Genomic DNA, 18,315 nt, shown 5'->3' with positions numbered 1-18,315 from the left:
CAATAAGTATTAATATTATTGTATTTGTATAAATTGATAAAAAAAATTCAATAAATATTATAAATTTTAATATTTGTCCTTCTAACTTCTTCTTTACATATTTTATAGGATATATATTCAAATTTTTATATAAAATAATAATAAAAAATCAAAGAATTGATACATTTTTTAAGAGGAAGGCTAATATTAAGAAGGAGAACATATAACTTTTACAATATCAACACCTGTAGATAGTTCTTCTACTTTAATGAATCACGAAAAAAGTGAGATATAACCTTCAAAAGTTCAAAAAGTTACATCTGATGACTTTACCCTTAACTTTTTGGAACGAAATCTTGAAAAACGGTTTTAAATTTGGCAATATCACCCAAACCAGAGAGATGAGATTAGACGAGCTTATATTAAATGGGATCCATATAAAAAATATTTTGACAATTATTTTTTATCTGATCCCCTAAAATTTTGTTTCAAGTTCCGTCACTGTTAGGAGGTATTTATAACTTCTTATTAGGTCAAAATATTTAAAAAAAAATCTTAAACCCACTAACATAAATCTCAATCTAATAACTAAATAAACAAAAATTAAAATACAAAAAATTAAATTAAATATTTTAATATTTAAAAATATAAATTAATAACTACTAAATAATATTTAAACTTTTCATATCATAAACATTTGAAGTACATATTATTTTTGGTATATTGCATCTTTTAAAATAAAAAAAATAATTCGTTTCTGGTGAATTTTTTTTTTAAAATATTAAAAAGTAAAAAAAGACAATTCGGTCGACGAATTCACTTTTAAAATTTTAAAAATTTTAAAAATTTTAAAATTGGTCAAAATCCAATTTTATTTATTCCCATATTTTTAAGAATCACCAATAATTTCCATTTTTGGAATTTCACAATCCAATAAAAATTAAAATAATATTAATAATAATTAATTAATTAATTATAATCATACTAATAAAATAGTCCGGCGGTACAGTATATATGAGTTTAAGTAAAGAAGTTGCTGCCTTTTATAAAAAAAGAAAAACAAAACAAAAACAAAAAGGAGGAAGTTGTTGCTGGTTAATTTATTCTTTAATTTTATTTAATAAGTAATTCTTCCTATTATTGTCTACTTTGTATTTGGTAGGGCTCACAACCCACCCTGTATGCGGAGTAGTGAGTGGAGAGTGGACCTAGCCAAGACGTCATCTAATTAGGATTACTCAGTCATAATTATTTTAGTGTTTTATTAATGAATATTTTTAGAATATTTGTTAAGAAATAAAGGTTTTTTGAAAAAATTTCTAAAAATAAACAATTACACAAATTTTTTAGAACGCATGTTAAATATATTAATGTTTATTTATCCAAAAACTCTTTTTTTTTAAACAAAGAGTTCGACACATTAGGTGAAAAAAAAAATTTAAAGATGTATATAAAACACTTTTTTTTCTGAATAAACTCGTTAACCACTGTCATTAAAACTGATAAACGATCATCAGAAGAGGAAAATTTAGTGATGAGAAGCACAAAAAAAAAAAATCAAAATTGATAAAAAAAAGATCAAGCAAAAGAACATATGGAGATCACATAGAAAGGAGAAAAATCAAAGTTTATTACAGAGTCTAAAAACTCGCTGGAGAATGTTGTTACCCTTATTAATGGTGCATTTGAAGGTTCCAAGCCTTCCTACAAGGATAGGCTGATGAACGACAAGCTTGAAAAGCTGAATCCATATGAAATCGTCGAGATGGTCACAGAAAACTACATTTCCGATGAGGATCCAATGGAATATATGAAAGAATCACAGACTCCTTTCAATCCAAATCCTATTATAGAGGTGTCTTTGAAAAAATATGATGAATGGTGCAGGCCATAGAAGCAAGCACTCATCGTTAAGCCCTTAGAGAAGAGTCTGAATTTACAGACTATGGAACAGTGGATAAACAGGAAATGGACAAAGAAAGAAGCAGTTCGAGTAATAGACCTTATGATGATAGGGTACTTCCTACTGAGATTCTCGAGTCAAGAGGATTATTCATATGCTCTGTTTGACGGTCCCTAGATGATCGCTGATCATTACCTCTTGGTTCAAAGATGGCGGCCTTTATTCATACCCTAAAAGAGTGAGGTTAAAAAGGTTGCTGTTTGGATCAGGATTCCCAATCTCCCAGTCGAATTATATAATAGATATTTCATATGGAAGGTTGGAAAATCTATTGAAACCATGCTCAAAGTGGATGAATACACGTCTATTCACTCAAGAGGTAAATTTACACACATTTGCGTGGAAATCGACTTAAGGAAAAGCTGGTGCCATCCTTCTCAGCCTTGGGAAAAGAATTCAAGCTAGAATACGAAGGTTTTCATCTAATATGTTTCAATTGTGGTAGATACGAATATAAATATGATGGATGTCCGGAGAAGATGAAGGAAGCAAAGGACAGACAACAATCTCAAGCAGCTACTGAAGAACAGAACCACCGGAAGGGGAAAAAACACTGTCGCGGTCCAAGGCCAGCCAGCATCGGTGATGTAACACCCTAATTACCCTAAGCCTTACCTCGCGTCGTAAAGCAAAGGTTAATCAAAGATTACGACAAGTCTAAAGCTTTTACATATAATATATAGAAGAAGTAATATATTCTAGAATCCCGATGAAGGATACAACTCAAAAACAAGATTTGAAAAGCGCAAAACGTACTCACGAAGCTACAAACTTAACGCACAAGAAATAGATATAATATAACAAAATATAAGAGTATAATAATATAAAGATCTAGCCACGGCTCGCGGAATTTAAGCCGGCTAGCTATATACAGATCATACAGAATCCTGACAAGTTAAAACAGCTTATACAAGTTTTTCTCTCAAAGATAAGCCTATAGGCAAAAGTAAATACAAAAGATGAGAGATATAAACAAAAACAAAAAAAAAACAAAAAAAAGACATCCAAAATGTATCTAGGATTCTCTGCTCTGTCACCATCAGAAAAACTCACCGAGGTGGGTTGCGACCTGCATCTGAAAAACAACAACAGAATATGGTATGAGAACCGAAAGTTCTCAATATGGTAACAGTGCCTAGTGATGTAAGATATAAGATTCCTAGACGCCAGAGGCAATCCTGGAGCTTCATTCCAAATAGATATTCAAGCTTAACAAAATGAATAATTTAAACCGCAACTATTGGACAAGGTATCTAAACTTAGGGGATTTCTAACTAAAACTAGTCACCGCTGTATCCCACAGCCTTCGCCAACCAAACCTCCGTGTGATCCCATCACCACCACCTACCTAACCTCCTCAGCACCAGACAATCACAATTAATGCAAACAAGTAATACACAGGTAATAATCATATATCACAATTAATTCAAGAAGCAAGTATGCATATTATACAATAAGGCAAACTCAAGTAATCAAAGCAAACAAGCACATAAAAGATGCATATGATGAATGCCTATCCTATTGGCTCGTGATATCACTTATCGGTCCGTAAATGCCAACCCGACACATCCTCCCGGATGTAGCCTTTTCTGCCACGGTAGGGATATAGTGCCTTGCACACTCGTGCAGCAGCGAATCTGCTATGCCGGAGATATAGTGCCCTGCACACTCATATAGTAGGAAGTCTACTACGCCAGGGATATAGGCCCCGCGCACTTCATGCAGTAGAGAAGGAAACAACAACAACTACTCATGCAGCAGAGAGATCTGCTACGCCAGGGATATAGGCCCTACACACTCTCAATAACATATACTCATGCAGCAGAGGAATATGCTACGCCAGGGATATAGGCCCTGAACACTCTCAACAACATATACTCATGTAGCAGAGGAATCTGCTACGCCAGGGATATAGGCCCTACACACTCTCATATAATCCAATAATTTCATCATTTCAACTTCGAGTCCTCGATTCATCTCAACCACTGTCCATCGACCTCAAATCATCACCAGTCATCACCATTTCTCATCTCAAATCACTTTCAATCATCAATTCTCAACATTCCAAGGATATAGTGCCTGTCACACTTTCCTTCAATATCCATCAAGCTCATAATAACCATCATCAGTTCTTAATTCCATCTCGAACTCATTGGTTCATCAATTTCTCAATTCGTTGTCAGTAATTACCAAGTTCACTATTCTTCCTTCTCTCTCAACCAAACTCATCCTCAGTACACCAGAGACCTAAACCTCCGTTCTCTAACTTTTCAAAGTAAAACCCAAATTAAATCTCCTAGGACCTTTCCCATGTTTTGATACCCGAAAATAAGCCAAATAGTCATAAATAGGTGTCACAGAATTTTACAAGTTGGGAAGGTGAAACAGTTAAAAACAAGATTTTAGTTGAAAAACAGGGACTGTGCGTACGCACAGGGGTGTGCGTGCGCACGCCCAAGGAGATTTTCAAAAAGTGTGCGTACGCATAGAGGTGTGCGTACGTACAAGTACCAAATTTTTCAATTATGTTCACTCGCACAAGGCGTGCTAGCGCCCTCAGCAGAATGCACCTCCCAACATGTGCGTGTGCACAGGTTGTAACACTTCATTGGTTATGTGCGCGCACAGGTTGTGCTAGCGCTCTCAACAGAAGGCTTTTCTCTGTGTGTGCATACGCAACGCACAGGTCCGAAAAATCACAGGGGTGTGCGTGCGCACAAGGCTGTGCTTGCGCACACAAACCAGAAATCTCAAAATTCTGCAACATTGCAGAATTTAGATTTTGACACCAAACTTTGAATGATCATAACTTCCTCTACAAAAATCCAAATTTTACAAACCTTATATCAATTTGAATATTTTTCAATAAACTTTAATTCTAAATAAATTTCAGTTAATTTGGAAAACGGAAACACAAGTTATGACCCTTCAAAGTTTACAAAAAACCAGTTTTTACCAAAATCCACAAATTTCTCAATTCCTTACAATACATAACTAAAACCAAATCAAACCATTCCCAAACTCCAATTTACATCATAGCTTACCCTTTATGTCATATTCCACCATCCATACCAAATTTTTTCTCACATTTTATTATTCTCAACCACCAAACATCAATTATATAATACTAAAATCAATCCTCCACCAACACATTCATCAATCATAAATCTATCAATACCAAGCATCAAAATCAATCTCATTTCATCTCAAGCTAAATCTCTCACACCATCTTTATCTATTTCAACATCATTAATCATCAACATATTCAAAAACCATCAACTCATCATAATCCATCACAATTTATCCTTCAACAATTCAACAATTATTCCAATTCAAACATATCTTATGGGTCACTAGCCTAAGAGTCCAGAAATATTATATATTACATAGAAGAAACCGAAAACATACCTTAGCCGATTCCCAATATGTACCAAAACTCCAAATGAGTACAAGTTAAGCTTCCAACCACAATCCAAGTCACCAATCACTCCAACAAGTATTAACAATCACCAACAAGCTCCAATATTCAAGCTAAAATCACATATATTACCAAAATCAAAACCTATAAACCATAACATACAACACTACAAGGGTATATGAGGAACTTTAACTTGTCCAGAGGGGATTGGGTCAAAGCCCAATAATTACCCGCCACTAGAGATCACCTAAACAACCAAAATCACAAAATCTACTCAAATACCATACCCAAAAACGTGAAATCTATTAGGGCTGAAAGGAGGAGTATGAAATTCGAGTTGTTACCTACTTTGTTTAGCTATAAGTGATGGGCTTGGCGAGAGCTTCGCGTAGCCGCTGACGGCACGCGAATCGGAGCATCGTAGCTCAAGATATCGCGAATTGAAGCGAAAAGTGAATAGTGCTTCTTCTCTCTTCTCCCTCTTCTCTTCTCAGCTGGTGTGGGTGTGTTTGTGAGAGTGTTATGGCTGATGGATTCACTTAATGAACCTATATATATGTTGGGTTTGGGCCCAACTTGGGTCCGGTCCAATCCGTTAGTGTTTTTAGCCCGTTTAGTCCAAATTTGGGTCAAACCTTTAAAATTAACGCCCGATTTTTTATTTCTAATATTTTTCTAAAGTTTTCTACTATTTTCACTTTTTATCGCACAGTACTGAGTAGACTTAAACCGGTTTGACCGGTTCAACTGTCGGTTCGCGATTTTCTCGGTTTTTCACAGAAAATACATTTTCTGACTCAGAAAAACCTATTGAGTCCAAAAATCACATTTAAATTTTCAAATTCTCATTCTAAATGTTTGGATCCTATTTTGGGTAATATTAATTATTCTATTCTAGTTAAGCAATTTTTCGTAAAAACTTCGGTTCTTACAGGTGAATACAGGAAATCATGTTAGAAAAGATTTGATCATAACAGAAAATCTGAAGGTGACGGAAGTAGCCGTTCATACAATTACGGAAAGTCACGAGGATCAATCTAGGGAGAAAAAATTAGATTTAACTGTTATAAATGAGGAAAGTTTATATGATCCCTGGATGGTTGTCAAAAAGTCCAGAAAAAAAATAGACAAGAATCAGGGAGTAATTATGGGGATATCAAAAATAGAAGTTATAATAATAGGTTTGATGCTCTTCAGAATGAAAAAGAAGCTCAGGAGAGAGAAGATAAAAAAAAGGAAAGTACCAGAAAAGTCAGCCCAAACAGATGCAGAAAAAAGAGATAAATGCCAAAACAAGTCAACAAATTGACAAGCTAGTTACACATAATCGAAATCATAAAAGAGGCCAAAATGTCAACTCCGCTAACTGAAACACAAAAGGAAAAAGTCCAGAGATAAACAAAAAACTTAATAAAGAATAGTTGAAATTGGCAAGTACATCTCAAAACAAAAGACAATTGTTATAGCTGAACCGAGTCAACCTTCTCAATGAGAACAAAACAAAGAGAAGAATCAAATGCACCAGAAATATTGGAGACAAATTAGCAGACTTTCAAAAATAGTGTCTTCAAGCCACAAAGAAGGGCATTATATCCCTACAAATAGTACTAATGACCCTATCTTACATGCTCACATAGCAAGGGTTATGGAAGGGGAAAATGTAGAGCAAAATAACGAGTATTATAAAGAGAACCTTCCATGAGCGAGTAACTATGGTGGAGAAGCACATAAGATGGCCAGTGACCTTGATAGTATAGAAGAAACTGCTCCAAGTAGGAATGCAACAGATATTGAAGAGGATCCTAAAGCTATGAAAGCCTAGAGGGGCCTCTTTTGCACCAGGGAGTTTCTTTCCTCCGAGTAGACTTTTTCGTTTACATTAGTATCCATGAATATCTTATCTTGGAATTGTAGAGAAGCTTCTTCTAAAGGCTTCAAATCTATTTTAAATGATCTTATGTTTAGATATAAAACTAACTTTTGTATCTTGTTGGAAACCCATGTCTCAGGTACTAAGGTTGAGGATATTATTAGAAATTTGGGGTTTGACACGTGGTGTATTAGTGATGCTGAAGGTTTTTCAGGTGGCATTTGGTGTCTTTAGAGGTCAAATTTATGGAATATAAAGTAACTCATCATTTACAAACAATTTGTTCATATGAAAAGAATATGAGAAAATAACAATTCAAGAGGAGAACTATTGACAATAGATATCTAGATGTGATACCATTAAATTTGGTGATAAAAATTCAAAATATTTTCACTCAAAAGCAAATGGAAGACGTAAGAGAAACAAAATCACAGCCTTAAAAAGTGAGAAAGGCGAATGGATTGACAATAGACACTCTTAAAGTTTAGGGTATTAATTTTTGTAAGAATCTCTATTGTTTAGAATCTGATTATAATGACTTTGTTATTTCTAATAAGTTTCCTAAGTTATAGGTTATGGAGTATTAGGATATAGTTAAGGAGGTATCAAGCGAAGAGATTAAGAATGCGATTTTTTCTATGGGAAGATGGAAGACTCCTAAAAGCAATGGTCTCCCAGCCAAATTCTATTAGCAAGTCTGGGATGTGGAGGCAAATTTCCTAACGACTTAGGTGAAAGAAGTTTTTAATGAGCCGCACAACATAACAGAAGTGAACAAGACTTTGATAGTTATTATTCCCAAAATTTTCTCACCAAAAAATTTTGAACATTTTAGACCTATTAATTTCTGTAATGTTTACTATAAAATTGTGATTAAAAGCATTGCATCTAGATTGAAAAAAATATATGCCTTCTCTTATTTCTAATACTTAATCAATTTTTGTGCCTGCCAGAGTTAGTGCAGATAATATCCTAGTAGCATAAGAAGTGGTTCACACCATGAAGAATATAAAACATGAAAAAAGTTTGATGGCAATTAAAATAGACCTAAAAAAGGCCTATGACAGACTTAATTAGCTCTTTGTGATGGACTCCCTCAAAGATACAGGGATCCGGATCAAATCCAAAGTGTTATTAGCTTTTGTATATCAACGACATCCATGAACCTTGTATGGAATGACTCTCCATCAGAAAGCTTCTCCCCAAATAGAAGAATCAGACAGGAAGATTTCCTTTTTCCATCCCTCTTTGTTTTGTGCATTGAACGTTTATCCCATTTGATAAATAAGTTAGTCCATGATAAGAAATGGGAACCTATAACTCTATCAAGCGAGGGCCTAAAATTTTTCACTTCTATTTTGCAGATGACCTAATTCTCTTTGCAAAAGCAGATAAAAAAGAGGTTCAGATTATCAAGAAGGCTTTAAATCACTTTTGTGAGTGTTCGGGACAGAAAATCAACCTTGACAAGTCTTGTGTGTACTTCTCTAATAATGTTAATTATATCATGAGACAAATGTTGAGCCAAGAATTAGGGATCAACCTCACAGCTAACTTGAAAAAATACTTGAGAGTTCCTCTCATTCATAAAAGATACAATCAACAACACTTTCAATTTGTTATTGACAAGATGCAAAGCAAGTTATCTAGCTAGAATAGAAAGACTCTCTCCTTAGCCGAAAAGTGCACACTTGTACAATTAGTTCTATCAACTATTTCTAACTACTACATGCAAACCATGAAGATTCTAGTAGCAGTATGAACAAGATAGACAAAATTTATAGAAATTTCTTATAGAAAAGCAGTGATGAGAAAAAGAAAATGAATAATGTTAGGTAACCAATGACTTTCTTAAACAACATGAACAACCACCAATAAAATAAAAATACACCACATCTTCAAATTACCTACTTAAATCTTAATATTAGAATAACCATCCACACACCTAGTGAAATGAACATCCGATATATCCATTGTTCATATTGTTCACCAATATTATTGGTTACCTACACTTTTCCAAAGAAAATACATCTTAGTTGGGACAGTGTGTGTAAACTGAAGGAAAAGGGTGGGTTGCGCATCTGAAAGGCACAATATTCTAATTTTCTATTTCTAATAAAGTTTGCTTGGGCCCTCATCCACAATAGAAAAGTGCTCTGAGTCAAGGTTATGCGGATAAAATATGGTTGTGGCGAAGGTATCATGCCTAATATTCAACGCAGATTAAGTAATTCTAATGCATGACTCGAAATTACTAAAGTTTGGGAGAAATTAAAAAATAACCTTATTTGGAGGCTAGGAAATGGAGTTACGACTTCTTTTTGGAAAGAACAATGAGTTCCAAATTTTACAGAACTTTCAGAGATATGTTTGATTGAGTTAGATGAAAAAAATGCTAAATGAAAAAGTAGAAAAAGAGTTCGACACATTAGGTAAAAGAAAAAAAAAAAAAGACAAACACATTAGGTAAAGGAAAAAAAAAAAAGACAAACAAAAAAAATACGTAAAATATATGTATATATGGTGAATTCTTTTATTATCTCTTATATTATTATCAATAATAATTAAAATGGATAATATTTCTCTTATTAAATTTTTTTATCAATAAAGCAACAACTTTTTTAATAGTTTATGATTTATTTTAAAAGATTTTTTAATTCTTTTTCAACCAAACATTTTAAATAATACAAAAAAAATCATCAACTATTTTTTATAATTTTTCTTTTTCATTACTTCAAATATTCAACTTTTAAAATATTTTTTCAAAGTGTTTGGGATTATATATAAACAACTTGCATCATGTATTCAAACACACCACACTTAACAAGTAAACTCACAAACAATAAACAAGCAATATATATTTTTAACATTTTTTTATACAACATAAATATTATCATTTGACTTAATAACACCTAATTTATATAATATGTCTGGGGCAAAAAACCATAATAAGCCAATGCCAGACCGAATTTACGTAAATAAGCCAAAACCAAAATCGTTTCAGTAATGAGCCAAAGCATATATTAATATAATTCGAACCACTGTGGTTCGAACTGCATTCATGAATAATTCGAACCAAAGCAGTTCGAATTATAGAGAGAGAAGCTGGTTCAAGTAAATCGAACAAGGTTGGTTCGAACTAGCAACGCTAGTAATTCGAACCAGGCTGGTTCAAATTATACAGAGAGAAGCTGCATCAAGTAATTCGAATCAGGCTGGTTCGAATTATAGAGAGAGAAGCTGCATCAAGTAATTCGAACCAGGCTGGTTCGAATTACACAATCCCTAATTCGATGAAGGCTGGTTCGATTTAGTGGTAGACAGAGCAGTATATATATGGTTGTAAACGTGAGTTGCTCTCATTAGAGGGTGTAAGATGGCTAGTGAGGAGAGTTTTGTTGTTTTGGTTCACCACAGAGGATCCATGAAGAGGAAAACTCGTTCCGGTGTGAAGTTCACAGATAAGGATCCTCTCTGTATTGTCGTGAGTCCAACGACGAGCTATGATGACCTTGTTAGATCTGTGCTGATGAAACTTGGTCTGGAAGGTGCGAAGCGGGTTAAGAAGTTTTTCTATCGCATTCCAATCACGATCGTCCAGGATACCGTGAAGTATGATTGTTTCACGATTGGTAGTGATGAGGACTTGCAAGTCATGTTTCTTTGTCGGCGGCAGTTTCTGGAGGTGAGGACACCAGAATTGTTGGCAAAGCTGGTTGATGTGGTATCCAGCTCAGGCGGTTCAAACCGGAATACCACCACTGTAGCCACGGCAGCCGGTTCCAGTTCCAGGCCTGCCGTTGCTTCTTCCTCCATCCCTGTGTACGAGCCAGCGGTCCAACCTGTCACCTCCCCGTCCTTTGCTGTTGATCTCAATGACAGCGTAGGCGACGAGGTAGGATCATTTGATATTCTGCCGAAAGCTTTACAGGGCGTTCCACCGGTTGGCGTCGGAGACGGATTGTTGGGTGATGCAGAGGAGGATGACGTCGAGCCGGATATGATTGAGGATGACAGCGGCGATAATATTGGAGCGACTGAGCCTGCATTGGCGGTCGGTGGTTCTAGTTCTGGCACACAGCAGTATCCACCACATTTTTCCTCTTTGGACCTAGATGCCATGAGGCAGGAGGGGGTTTCTGGGCACTCTGTTGGATTCGGAGCTAGAGATGCGGAAGGGACTGCTGGTCTGACAGAGTTCCAGGTTGGTCAGCAATTTCAGGATAAAGATGAGGCCCTGTTAAGTGTGAAGACTTACAGCATCCGGCGAGGGGTACAGTACAAGGTAGTGGAGTCTGATTATCGCCGGTATGTGTGCAAGTGTTCTGAGTTTGGGAATCGGTGCACATGGTTGATTCGACTGAGTCTCCGGCAGTGCAAGGGCATTTGGGAGGTCAAACGGTACAATGGTCCTCACACTTGTCTGGCCACATCCATCTCGAGTGACCACAGGAGTTTGGATTATCATGTGATTTCGGCGTTCATTATGCCAATGGTTAGGGCTGATGCATCCGTCAGCATCAAGGTGCTCCTGAATGCCACGACAGCACACTTTGGGTTTAGGCTGACTTACACGAGGGTCTGGATGGCGAAGCAGAAGGCTATTGCCCTCATCTACGGTGACTGGGATGAGTCATACAACGAGCTGCCTAGGTGGGTGTTGGGAGTCCAGCTGACGATGCCTGGTACTGTTGCAGTCCTAAGGACGAGCCCCGTTCGAGTTGGAGGACAGGTAGACGAGTCTCAAGCGTATTTTCACAGACTTTTCTGGACTTTTCCACCGTGCATTGAGGCATTCCGTCATTGCAAGCCGCTAGTCAGCATTGACGGCACACATCTGTATGGCAAGTACGGGGGAACGTTGCTCATCGCGATTGCACAGGACGGGAACTCCAACATTCTACCTGTTGCATTCGCACTAGTAGAGGGTGAGAATGCAGAGTCCTGGACATTCTTTCTCTCCTACCTTCGATAGCACGTGACACCATAGCCGGGTCTGCTGGTTATATCGGACAGGCATAACGGCATCAAGGCTGAGCTTGAGGCTCCTGACGGAGGTTGGTTACCTCCATCTGCGTACCGTGCATTCTGCATTCGACACGTAGCGGCTAATTTTGCCCTAACCTTCAAGGGCAAAGACGCACGGAGGCTTCTAGTGAATGTGGCGTATGCAAAGACCGAGGTTGAGTTTGATTACTGGTTTGATATTCTGCGGTCTGAAAACCCGGCGATGTGTGAGTGGGCGAACCGGATTGATTATTCCTTGTGGACTCAGCATCGTGATGAGGGGCGGAGATTCGGTCACATGACGACGAATATCTCCGAGTGTGTGAACTCAATCCTCAAGGGTGTCAGAAATCTCCCTGTATCCTCCCTGGTGAAGGCAACGTATGGAAGGCTTGCGGAACTCTTTGTTCGCAAGGGGAGAGAGGCTAAGGCCCAGATGGGCACCGGACAACAATTCAGTCAGCACTTGGTGAAGTGTATTGAGGCCAACTTGAAGACGGCCAGGTGCTTCACGGTGACTTTGTATGACCGGGATAACTCCGAGTTCACCGTAGCAGAGACCACTCCGACTAGTTCTTTCTCGTTGGGTAGCTACAGAGTATCGCTTGCCTCTCGGACATGTGACTGCGGGTACTTCCAGGCGCTTCATTTCCCGTGTCAGCACGCATTTGCATGCTGTGCCTACTCACGGGTTACCTGGACCTCTTATGTTCACAGCGTGTATCAGATTAGTTCGGTATTCAGTGTGTATCGGATGGGATTCACACCTCCGATCCCGGAGGGCTTCTGGCCACCATACGACGGCCCCACAGTGATACCGGACCCTGACAAGAGGCGTGCGAGAGAGGGTCGTCCGAGGTTCACTAGGATACGGACGAATATGGACGAGGCAGATCCGAACCGGCCAAAGAGGTGTGGCCTCTGTCGGCAACCCGGACACACACGTCGGAGTTGCCCACAGCTTGGAGGATCGTCTCACACAGGGGGCCATTAGTAGCCATGTTGTTAGTGTTAGTACTTATTTTATTTAACTTTCCCTGTTAGATGTTGTGTTTGAGCACTCATGTAATTTGTTGATCTTTCTACATTGTATTGTGCATGATGCGTTAAGTAATGAATATGTTATGTTTCACTTTGAGTCTTGCTACAAGTCCCCTAAATGCAAAATTTAATAAATAAATGTACACATTAAACTGTTATATGATGCAATGATTATAAATAGTCACTGATAAATCCGGTAAACACCCGTTTTCAAAGTACAATACGATGAACAAACAACAAAGGAAAACAGCTCTAAAATAACAACAACAGTACACATGGCTATCATACATGAATGAACCCTAAGGAACAAAATACATGAAACGTGAATCATCTAAACAGATGCGAGCCCGTAAAGCAACGACGGGGTACCCGTGCCCTCTGACCTCTACGGATAAACGGCTACTCATCCTCGATCTCATCCGTGTCCTCATCCGGGGCAGGCTGTGCAGGTGGCATAACATGGATGGGTGCCGCAGAAGGCCTGGCAACAGACTCTGATGCAGCAGTATAGGCGGATGGTGGGGTACCTCCCAAACCAAAATGGTCACCAACAGATGCCGTAGGAGGCTCGTTCAGATCAACATCTAAAGGTGCCTGCGTGCCGGATGTCTGACCACGTCTCCGGGCCGGCACGTCCTCCTGCATGATGGCGGTAATCTCCTCTAGAAACTGCTGACTCCCGAAGTCCGTATCAAGCGTATCTGAGGCAAGAAAGTCTGACCACTGTGATCCTGGAATAACCCATGGGGTACCCTCCTGCTGAGGCTGGTCATGGGCGGGTACACCAACGAAGTAATCTCCAAGAGGCCCCGACCCGAGTCCAGCGTCACCAGGGTCAGCCCCGTCACCCATACCTGACCCATACCACTCACCTCCATGTCCGCCATCGTGGGTACTAACACCAGCAACTGCAACAGTCCCTGCACCATCCCCGCCCACGGGCCCATGCTGATCGTCGTCAGGGTCACGACCAGGGTGGTCCGCCACACCACGCCCTCTCCGTCTCCCTCCCTGGCCTCGTCGTCCGCCTCCAGCGGGACCCGCATCATCGTCATCGTCCATAGCATGCTCAAGCCACCTCCAGTCACGCTGGCTCCGTCGTGTCCCCACACGAGCTCTCCTCTCAACCCGCCGCCTGTCCGGCACGTCCTCAGGACGATCTATGTCAGGAACTCGCCCAGCACCCCACTGTGAGGCCTCAACTGGAATAGGAACGGCTCTCGGATCCCCCAAGTGCATCTCCGGAGACAAGAACCTCTTTCCATACTGACTCCACCACTCGAGGAACTCATGCGACGGTCCAGGGTCGGCAACAACATCAAACCTCAGCACGGTCTCCGCACGGGAGTCCCAATAGAGATGCCACTTCTGCAAATGGTACGGGAACCATCGATCACCGCCTCTGCCGTCCTTCGACATCAAAAAGTCGATGTTCAGGGCGGGATTCGGATGGGGCTGGACCCCTCCGAACTGCGGAAGCACCCGATCTATCTGATGTCACTCTATGATGGCAAAGTAGATCAGCGACGTCACAGACCGCCACAATGCCATATGCCGAGGCTCCAAAGCCTCTGGATGCACAACCTGAAGTACGTCGGGGCTGCTGTACGGCATCCAGATAAACTGCACGAAGAACTATCAATTGTCAGGGCAACTCATGGACCCAACTCATAAAATGTGGTTAAATAAAGAAACTTATTAAGTAGAGTACTCACCTCCCTGTCCTGTAACCGGTCTATCCTCAGCCTCCACATCTACACTCTAGGACCCTTCTCGCTACCGGAAGGGTTGTAACCTGACCACCTACATCATACACGTGTCTTATGGCTACTTAAATGTGTGTTTAGGGTGTAACATACATTATTAATGAACATGGAGTTATGCATATTAAATTGAAATAGAGAAGGCTGAGTAGAGTACCTCGAGGCCAATGGCCAGCTGAACGTCTCATACCCTGCAGGCCTAAACCGAGGAAATCGCCAGAAGATCCAAGACTGAAGTAGCTGTAGTGGGCCCGCTAACTTGACCACATGTCTGTTCGCCACTCGACACATGCACCGGTACAACCATGCCAGTGCTGCAGACCCCTAGCTGTAGGTACCCATCTCCTCAAGCTTGGCTACGTAGGGAATCCATCTGATGTGAATGCGGTTGCCGCTTTTGTCGACAAACAGCTGCGTACCCAACAACATCATGATGTACGCACGGGCATATCTCCGCACAGTCTCGTCATCGGCTCCCTCGGAGCACTCTCCAAAAGTCTCCTGGAACCAGCTGCAGTTTACTGCGTACTTCTGAACCTGGCTGGGAGGAGGAATCACTCCAAGCAACTCCTGAAACCACACCCAAGCTGGACGGCCACCCTGGATGTATATCTGAAATTCTGATAGGCAGCCACTCACGTAACACCCGTCCACTGGCAAACCCAACTGGTACGCCACGTCCTGAAGTGTGATCGTGCACTCTCCGAACGGCATATGAAACGTGTGCGTCTCCGGACGCCATCGCTCGACAAAGGCACTGACAAGGGCCTCATCTAACTGGAACCATCTATCGTTCAGCCTGGCAAGATGGTATAATCCAGCCATCTGCAAGTAAGGAACGTATCTGTCATCGAGTCGCATGCCCTGCTGCCGCCTCATGCTCCTGATGCATCGCTGTGGCTGCGCATTACATGCACCACATTGTTAGAACCAGCTTCACAACCAATGACAAAAATACCCCAGACGATAAATTATCAACAGAAAATCATACCAAAATAAAACCGCATCAAATTCCATTAACGAGAACCACATGCAAAACAACTACCATAAACCACACAACTAAACCACTAACATGAAACAGTTAAACTTAAACCATTAATATAAAACAGCTAACATAAAACAACTAACACAAACCACTAACATAAAACGACTAACATAAACCACCAACATAAAACAACCAACATAAACCACTAACATAAAACAACTAACGTAAACCACTAACATAAAACAACTAACATGAAACAACTAACATAAACCACTAACTAAAAACAACTAACAAAAACCACATACTAAACCACCAACATAAAACAACCAGCATAAACCACTAACATAAAACAGGTAACATAAAATAACTAACATAAACCACAAATACAAACCACCAACTAAACCACCATCTAACCCGCATGCAAAACCTCTCTACTAAACCACTAGCAATACCACTACGATAAACCGCTAACATAAACCACCACTAAAACCGCATGCAAAACCACTAACTCAGATATACCGCTAGCACGAAGTTTTTTATGTACTAACCTCGTCGTTGATGACCCCGGCTATATGAGCAACTTCGTCCAACCGATATAACCTTGCCGGATCGTCCCCCATCGGCTGAGTATTCCGTTCAGGTCTTTGTCGGATCGAATCTGGGTCGTTTTCTCTGGGATTTGGTGGGGTAGGGAAGATGAACAATAGTTCGAATGAGGCTGATTCGAACTCCTTATATAGCCAAATAATGAGTAATTCGAACCAGGTTGGTTCGAATTACTATTGGAGCCAAATATTGAGTAATTCGAACCAGGGTGGTTCGAATTACTTGGTTCGCATTTACATGGATAATTCGAACAAGGCTGGTTCGAATTATGAGCAAGTGAAGTTCGAACCACCTTGGTTCGAATTATGTTCAACTCTTTCTTGGTAATTCGAACTGCCCTGGTTCGATTTATAGCTAAATGCAGTTCGAACCAACCTGGTTCGAATTACATTAAAATACAGTTTGGCTTATTGCTGAAACGATTTTCGTTTTGGCTGATATACGTAAATATGAAGTGATGTTGGCTTATTAGCATTTTTTGCCCATATATCTGTGGTACTAACTCTACACACTAATACAAACCAAATAAATAATCTAATTTAGAGTGAGACTATACCTTTTTAGATAGGTTTAATAAAACTAAAGTTAGTAATATCTTTTAATACTTTTTTTTTTTTTTTTTTGCAAAATCTATACAAAAGAATATTGTAATTTTTTTTTTTTTTTTTGTAAAATCAAAGGTGTTCTCTCTGTATCTTGTCAATTTGGTTAACTGTCTCTTGTCAATTTGGCTAACTGTAAGGTACCATAAAGTTTATTTAAATATTCCATCTCCTATTCGAATAACTTTTGTTTCTACCCAAAGTTCTACACCCACTTTAACCTACTCTAAAAATCACATCTCCTTATAACAGATTCTTTCTGATTTACAAAAGAAAAAAAAGCCTTGGAAATGAGGCTTTTAAACTACCCACATTGTAGCTAATTATTCTTCAAAAATCTATGACTACTATTTTCTAGTTTCATAGATGGACCATTAATCATTTTCTCGCACCTATTGCTCCTTAATCTGTAATTACAAATGTCTTTCTATGACTCGATTATACTAGATATTATCTGAGTTGATATTGAGATCCAAATTATTACATAATCAAATAATTTTTTTAAAGTAGACAACTTTTTTTAGAGAATCACCACCATCATTTAAAGAAAATAATCATATTTTAATTATATTTAAAAATTTGTCATTACCAATAAATTACTACATATAAATAACTTTTGACATTTATTAAAATAAATTAGTGAGTTAATTACTAGATCAATTTAAGTTGGTTGGACTGCATCTTGATTTAATCATCCCAACTGGGTTTCCTATCGTCATTGGGCTGTCTTCAGTATGTTGTTAAGCCGTTAAGCGAAAATGAATGACAAAGGTAAAGAGAAAATAAAAATAAGAAATACCAAGAGAGTTTTAAAAGAAAAAGGCGAACTAGAAACTTCTTTAAATTAAATCTTAAATTAAACTTATCAGATAGAAAATGTTTATGCCACAACTTAGCTAATATATGTGTCTGGAAATTTAATTGAAACCTTGTACCGCACTATCCTAGTAATCTCATCGCTTTAAGCCTTGTTTATTGTTTCTTTGTTCAAAGCGTTGCGCATTATGTTTCCGAATCTAAGAATTCTGTTATTGATGATAACATTGTTGACTTAATATATTAGGAAAAAGTTTGGTAATAA

At 38.8% G+C, this 18,315-nt stretch overlaps 1 pseudogene; it reads right to left on the bottom strand.

Annotated features, from left to right (window-relative positions):
• Positions 1-13,940: 13,940 nt before the first annotated feature.
• Positions 13,941-14,892, bottom strand: LOC110263148 (uncharacterized; annotated as a pseudogene).
• Between the last annotated feature and the right edge of the window lie 3,423 nt (positions 14,893-18,315).

Source organism: Arachis ipaensis, chromosome B6, assembly GCF_059453495.1.
Source record: "Arachis ipaensis isolate K30076 ecotype BB chromosome B6, ASM5945349v1, whole genome shotgun sequence".
Classification (NCBI taxonomy): Eukaryota; Viridiplantae; Streptophyta; class Magnoliopsida; order Fabales; family Fabaceae; genus Arachis; species Arachis ipaensis.
Note: the sequence above shows the minus strand (reverse complement) of the source record. Positions and strands in the feature narration are given on the sequence as shown.